We start from the raw sequence: 6,911 nt of genomic DNA on the forward strand, positions 1-6,911 counted from the left end.
CTGTAGGTATTACAGGTACTGTGCTGCAGTGGTTTGTATCATATCTATCTAATAGACTCCAGTTTGTGCATGCAAATGCAGAGTCCTCTTCACACACTGAGGTTAATTATGGAGTTCCACAGGGTTCAGTGCTAGGACCAATTCTGTTTACATTATACATGCTTCCCTTAGGAAGCATCATTAGAAGACATAGCATACATTTTCACTGCTATGCAGATGACACCCAGCTTTATCTATCTATGAAGCCAGATAACACACACCAATGAGTTAAACTGCAGGAGTGTCTTAAAGACATAAAGACCTGGATGGCCGCTAACTTTCTGCTTCTTAATTCAGATCAAACTGAGGTTACTGTACTCGGCCCTGAAAATCTTAGAAATATGGTCTCTAACCAGATTCTTACTCTGGATGGCATTACCTTGGCCACCAGTAACACTGTGAGGAACCTTGGAGTCATTTTTGACCAGGACATGTCCTTCAATGCACATATTAAACAAATATGTCAGACTGCTTTCTTCCATTTGTGCAACATCTCTAAAGTTAGAAATATCCTGTCTCAGAGTGATGCTGAAAAACTAGTTCATGCATTTATTACTTCCAGGCTGGACGACTGCAATTTATTATTATCAGGATGTCCAAAAAACTCACTGAAAAGCCTTCAGCTAATCCAAAAAGCTGCAGCAAGAGTCCTGACAGGGACTAGAAAGAGAGAGCAGATTTCTCCTGTTTTGGCTTCCCTTCATTGGCTTCCTGTTAAATCCAGAATTCTGCTCCTCACATACAAGGTCTTAAATAATCAGGACCCAACCCTAACCCTTGTAACCTTCATTTTAACCCTGTTCCAAACAAGCCATTAACCTTAACATTTAACATCCTTTGTAAGGACTCTTTTATTGCAGTTGACATTACACAGTTTGACCTAGGGGTGAATTTGCTGGGACTTTCACTCCTGTGAAGATTGTGACATTTTATCAGCACAGGTCTATATGCTTCAGATCAGCAAAGTGTGAAAACCTCTGCTTCTACAGATGTGGTGACACTTACTGAAGATCAAATGAATTTGATTATTGATGTAAGAACTTTCTTTTTCACGTGGCTGCACGTATATGAGAACTCTACAGCGAAACCATGTTTGAAACATCAATTTATTTTCTGTGGTGATGGTGACAAAAACAAGGCAACATTATTATAAATGTGATATTGTGATAAATAATTCATATACAAGTAAAAATTAAAAGGATACACAAACACAGGAAACGTACATAAGTTAATCAGCACTACACAAATTGAGATCAGAGGCACGTTGAATATGCAGCGATGTTTCTGTTTCATCTGTCACCCGCTGCTTTCAACTATCTGCATCACAAATCTGGCACAACTTCAAAACAGGACAGAACTTTGATTCAGCTTTTCTTATCTTTACTGTGTTCCCTCGTCCTTTATTTGATCAGATATCACAATCTGTGGAGTACATGGAGTCAACAGAAGAAAAGAGGCTGGATGCATGTTAATGTCCAACACGAGAGCAATGACACAGCTCTGTGGACACATGATGGTTAGTGTAGGAAAAGGATCCAGCTAGTCCTGTTGGTGATGCCACACAATTGATGACATGTAAGTGAGGACAGTTGCTCTTGTATTGTGTACACACACACACACACACACACACATGATGTGAATCTGAAGTATGTCTGTTTTACATTTCTTTATAATTTTACGGAGCTGCTTTAGAGGCATCCAGATTTAATTATAAAACATACATAATATGCACTCTCATTAATGAAACTATCCAACATAATATACATACTATGGTTATGACTTGGCTCTTTTCCTTTATTCTTTAATTATTGTAATATTGGCTTGAAAGCATTTTTTCATCGTGTTCTTTAAAAAGCAACAAAAAATTAAATGATTAAGAAACTAATCAGAAAAATCATTATGCTGGAAACTCATTAGTTGCAGTCAACATTCAACAGCCGCCCACCTCCTCTGCCAAACCACAGAAAATATCTTTGTAATGTAAAATGGCTTAGCTATAGCTCAACACCTTTGTTATCTTTAGTAGACACACCCCTACACTCATTTCCAAAACTCTCTGACTCCGTAGTGAAGGTGGGTCAGTTCTCCTGCTGCATGGACATATTAAACAGCTGATAATGACTTATTAAGTCATGCTATAAGCTGATAGTATTGGTTTCTTAGCGTTGCCTTGTGTCTGGCTGTCTGAATCTGTGTTTTTGAGACCCTCATTGATACACAGCAGTTCAAAGCCAGAAACACTCAGCCATGGTGTTGACTGCTTCTTTTCCAACTAACAGTGTTTGGCAGTTATTGTGAGTCTCTCCTGTTTGTATTCTTTTCCACAGTTCCGTTGTTTTAGGCCATCCTTGGTTACTGATGCACAGTTCTGCTATTGATTTGTCTGATGGTTGTGTTATCAGTTGGAGTAATTTTTCTTTATCTACTTGCTCACAGTCTGCTGTTCCTTTGAGTGCCGATAAATTTAAACCTCCTCCACCAGATCAGTGCGCTGTAGCAGGAATCTGTCATGACGTGGGGGACGTCTTGAGCAACACTCAAGCCTCGTCTCTGCTATTCCAGCTTCCTGTTGACTTGCCCAAAGATCTTCTACTCTGCGTCCCGCTTCCTCCCAGCCACCTATATAACCTCTTCGTCAGAGGTTATATAGGAAGCTATGAAAACAGTAGGCGTAATCTGCCCACCTTCCCCTCCATGGAGAAGAAAGATATAACCCTGCATGCCTGTACTGATTATAGGATGCTTTAATCAAAACATGTAACTACCCAAGTATTTAAAGAAGTATACACTTTGACTCATTAACTCTGCTTTTGAGCTTCTGCAGGCAGCCGCTGTATTCAAAGAGCTGGATCTGAGAAACGCTTATCGTCCAGAGGTGAATGAAAAACTGCATTTAGTACACCACTGTCTAACCACTGACTAACCACTGCTACAGCGGTCTTTGAGGTCAATGATGTATCCAAAGACTTTTTGAACCTCTCTGTCTTTGTGTTTTTGAATCCTCATCCTTTACCATGGTTTTCCCAGTCTGTCAGGACTCTGCTGGTTCCTATGGGGCTTTTTTTGTTGTTGTTTGTGTGTTTTCTGCTCGGTCTGTTTCTGTGGCTTCTCTTAGTTTAGCACCTGGTTTATATTCTTGCTAGCTAGTTAGTGTTAGCCTAGCGTTGCTGCTGCCACTGGGCTCATGTTACCTAAAAATTAACACCACAGCCTTAAAAACCTTAAATAAAAATATGTCTGGGAAATTTTCTGTTGATTGTTTGAAATAAAAAAGTGAGATAAGAGCCCAGACAAAATTCTTCGGGAGGTGCAGCCGTTAGGGGCGGGGTGTATTTTCAATCCATAGCCATAACTAACTAACTATAAATATCATGTTTAACCTGAGTAGCAAAAGACCGCAAGGGGGTTGAAAACAATACGCCAGGAGTTAGCTGTGCTCGCCGGCTCTATCGAGCCTTGAGCTCCCGGTCAGCTATCACCCTGGTGGATAACAGAGCTCTCCGAAAACGTGGAAGCACTTTTGCAAATATGTGATATTTTGATAAATTAAGTATTTATTTGAGCATTACACAGCTACATTCTTGCCTGAAAATATCTTAAAAGGTTATTTTGTGACCCAGAAAGGGTAGTCTGGGGAAAAGGAGGATTGCATTTGTCGGCCGGTTGTCGGAGCCTGTGCGTGCTTGTAAGCGTGGCAATGGTGGAGGAGAGCAGCTAAAAAACGTATTACTTTTTCTGGGTCACAAAATAAATATCTGCTCGATTTATCAAGACATCACATATTTGCAAAAATGCTCCAATGTTTTCGGAGAAGTCTATTTTTCATGCTTTGTGTCAGCTTTTGAACATCTGTGGCATCTATTAATGTCAAATCTAGCCTTTGTTTAACAACATAAGGAAACTGCTTTTATATTTAACTGACTTTTCTGTTTTATTACATTTTAAATAACAATAATAATAATAATAATAATAATAATAATAATAATAATAATAATAATAATAACAATAGTATTTATTTTGTTAAAAATGTGTTTAAAAACAAGTTTTGTTGTGAAAGCTATAATCCAGATTAGTGGCCTGTTAAATGGTTAAAGTCTAGGTTGGCTTTATACTTGAGAATAAAGTAATATAGGTTGTGTTTCTAAAGAATTAAGTTAAATTACACAGTTGAATCATAAGAAACCATATGTTAGATCTGGTCATTTTGCTTTTTAGAAACTTTATATATTGGAAGTTAACTTTCAACAAGCATGTAATGATTATATTTAAATTAGGTGGTCTTTTTTTAAACACATGTCTCTTTAGGCAATTAGACACAGTAGTAGATGGTGTTTTTAATACTATATGTGTTAGTCTAATTTGGTTGTATGGGGTCTACATTGACCTTCTGTGTTGTATGTTACAATGATTGCACAGCCATTAAGGATCAAATCAGCTTCTAAAAAGTGTTCTGTTTTTTCTCCCTCTGCTTACTTCTTACTGTCTTTGAGGCTCGGGACCAGCACTCCTGTTGCTGGACAGAAAGACATTCAGTTCAATTCAGTTCAATTTTATTTATATAGCGCCAAATCACAACAAAAGTCGCCTCAAGGCGCTTCATAGATACAGAGGAAAAACCCAACAATCATATGACCCCCTATGAGCAAGCACTTTGGCGACAGTGGGAAGGAAAAACTCCCTTTTAACAGGAAGAATCCTCCGGCAGAACCAGGCTCAGGGAGGGGCGGGGCCATCTGCTGCGACCGGTTGGGGTGAGAGAAGGAAGACAGGATAAAAGACATGCTGTGGAAAAGAGACAGAGGTTAATAACAGATATGATTCAATGCAGAGAGGTCTATTAATACATAGTGAGTGAGAAAGGTGACTGGAAAGGAAAAACTCAATGCATCATGCGAATCCCCCGGCAGCCTACGTCTATTGCAGCATAACTAAGGGAGGATTCAGGGTCACCTGGTCCAGCCCTAACTATATGCTTTAGCAAAAAGGAAAGTTTTAAGCCTAATCTTAAAAGTAGAGATAGTGTCTGTCTCCTGAATCCAAACTGGAAGCTGGTTCCACAGAAGAGGGGCCTGAAAACTGAAGGCTCTGCCTCCCATTCTACTTTTAAATACTCTAGGAACAACAAGTAGGCCTGCAGAGCGAGAGCGAAGTGCTCTAATAGGGTAATATGGTACTACAAGGTCATTAAGATAAGATGGGGCCTGATTATTTAAGACCTTGTATGTGAGGAGCAGGATTTTGAATTCAATTCTGGACTTAACAGGAAGCCAATGAAGGGAAGCCAAAACAGGAGAAATATGCTCTCTCTTTCTAGTCCCTGTCAGGACTCTTGCTGCAGCATTTTGGATTAGCTGAAGGCTTTTCAGTGAGTTTTTAGGACTTCCTGATAATTATGAATTACAGTCATCCAGCCTGGAAGTAATAAATGCATGAACTAGTTTTTCAGCGTCACTCTGAGACAGGATATTTCTAATTTTAGAGATGTTGCGCAACTGGAAGAAAGCAGTCTTACATATTTATTTAATATGTGCGTTGAAGGACATGTCCTGGTCAAAAATGACTCCAAGGTTCCTCACAGCGTTACTGGAGGCCAAGGTAATGCCATCCAGAGTAAGAATCTGGTTAGATACCATATTTCTAAGATTTTCAGGGCCGAGTACAATAACCTCAGTTTGATCTGAATTAAGAAGCAGAAAGTTAGCGGCCATCCAGGTCTTTATGTCTTTAAGACATTCCTGCAGTTTAACTATTTGGTGTGTGTTATCTGGCTTCATGGACAGATAGAGCTGGGTGTCATCTGCATAGCAGTGAAAATGTATGCTATGTCTTCTAATGATGCTGCCTAAGGGAAGCATGTATAATGTAAACAGAATTGGTCCTAGCACTGAACCCTGTGGAACTCCATAATTAACCTCAGTGTGTGAAGAGGACTCTCCATTTACATGCACAAAATGAAGTCTATTAGATAGATATGATACAAACCACTGCAGTGCAGTACCTGTAATACCTACAGCATGTTCTAATCGCTCTAATAGGATATTATGGTCAACAGTATCGAATGCTGCACTAAGGTCTAGCCGGACAAGCACAGAGATGAGTCCACTGTCAGAGGCCATAAGAAGATCATTTGTAACCTTCACTAAAGCTGTTTCTGTGCTGTGATGAGCTCTGAAACCTGACTGAAACTCTTCAAATAAACCATTCCTCTGCAGATGATCTGTTAGCTGTTTGACAACTACTCTTTCAAGGATTTTTGATATGAAAGGAAGGCTGGAGATTGGCCTATAATTAGCTAAGACTGTTGGGTCTAGAGATGGCTTTTTGAGTAAAGGTTTAACTACAGCCAGCTTGAAGGCCTGTGGTACATAGCCGATCATTAGAGATAGGTTGATCATATTTAAGATCGAAGAATTAATTAATGGCAGGACTTCTTTGAGCAGTTTTGTAGGAATGGGGTCTAAAAGACACGTTGATGGTTTGGAGGAAGTAATTATTGAAGTTAACTCAGAAAGATCAATTGGAGAAAAAGAGTCTAACTTACCATCAATGGTACTAAGAGTAGCTGTAGATAATATTACATCTGTGGGATGATTATTGGTAATTTTTTCTCTAATGATAAAAATTTTATTTGTGAAGAAGTTCATGAAGTCATTACTAGTTAACGTTAAAGGGATGGTTGGCTCAACAGAGCTCTGACTGTTTGTCAGCCTGGCTACAGTGCTGAAGAGAAACCTGGGGTTGTTCTTATTTTCTTCAATCAGTGATGAATAGTAAGATGTTCTGGCTTTGCGGAGGGCTTTCTTATAAAGCAGCAAACTATTTCTCCAGGCTAAATGATGATCCTCTAAATTTGTGACACGCCATTTCCTCTC

The sequence above is a fragment of the Simochromis diagramma genome, unplaced genomic scaffold (assembly GCF_900408965.1).
Source record: "Simochromis diagramma unplaced genomic scaffold, fSimDia1.1 OVJJ01000564.1, whole genome shotgun sequence".
In the NCBI taxonomy this organism is placed as follows: domain Eukaryota; kingdom Metazoa; phylum Chordata; class Actinopteri; order Cichliformes; family Cichlidae; genus Simochromis; species Simochromis diagramma.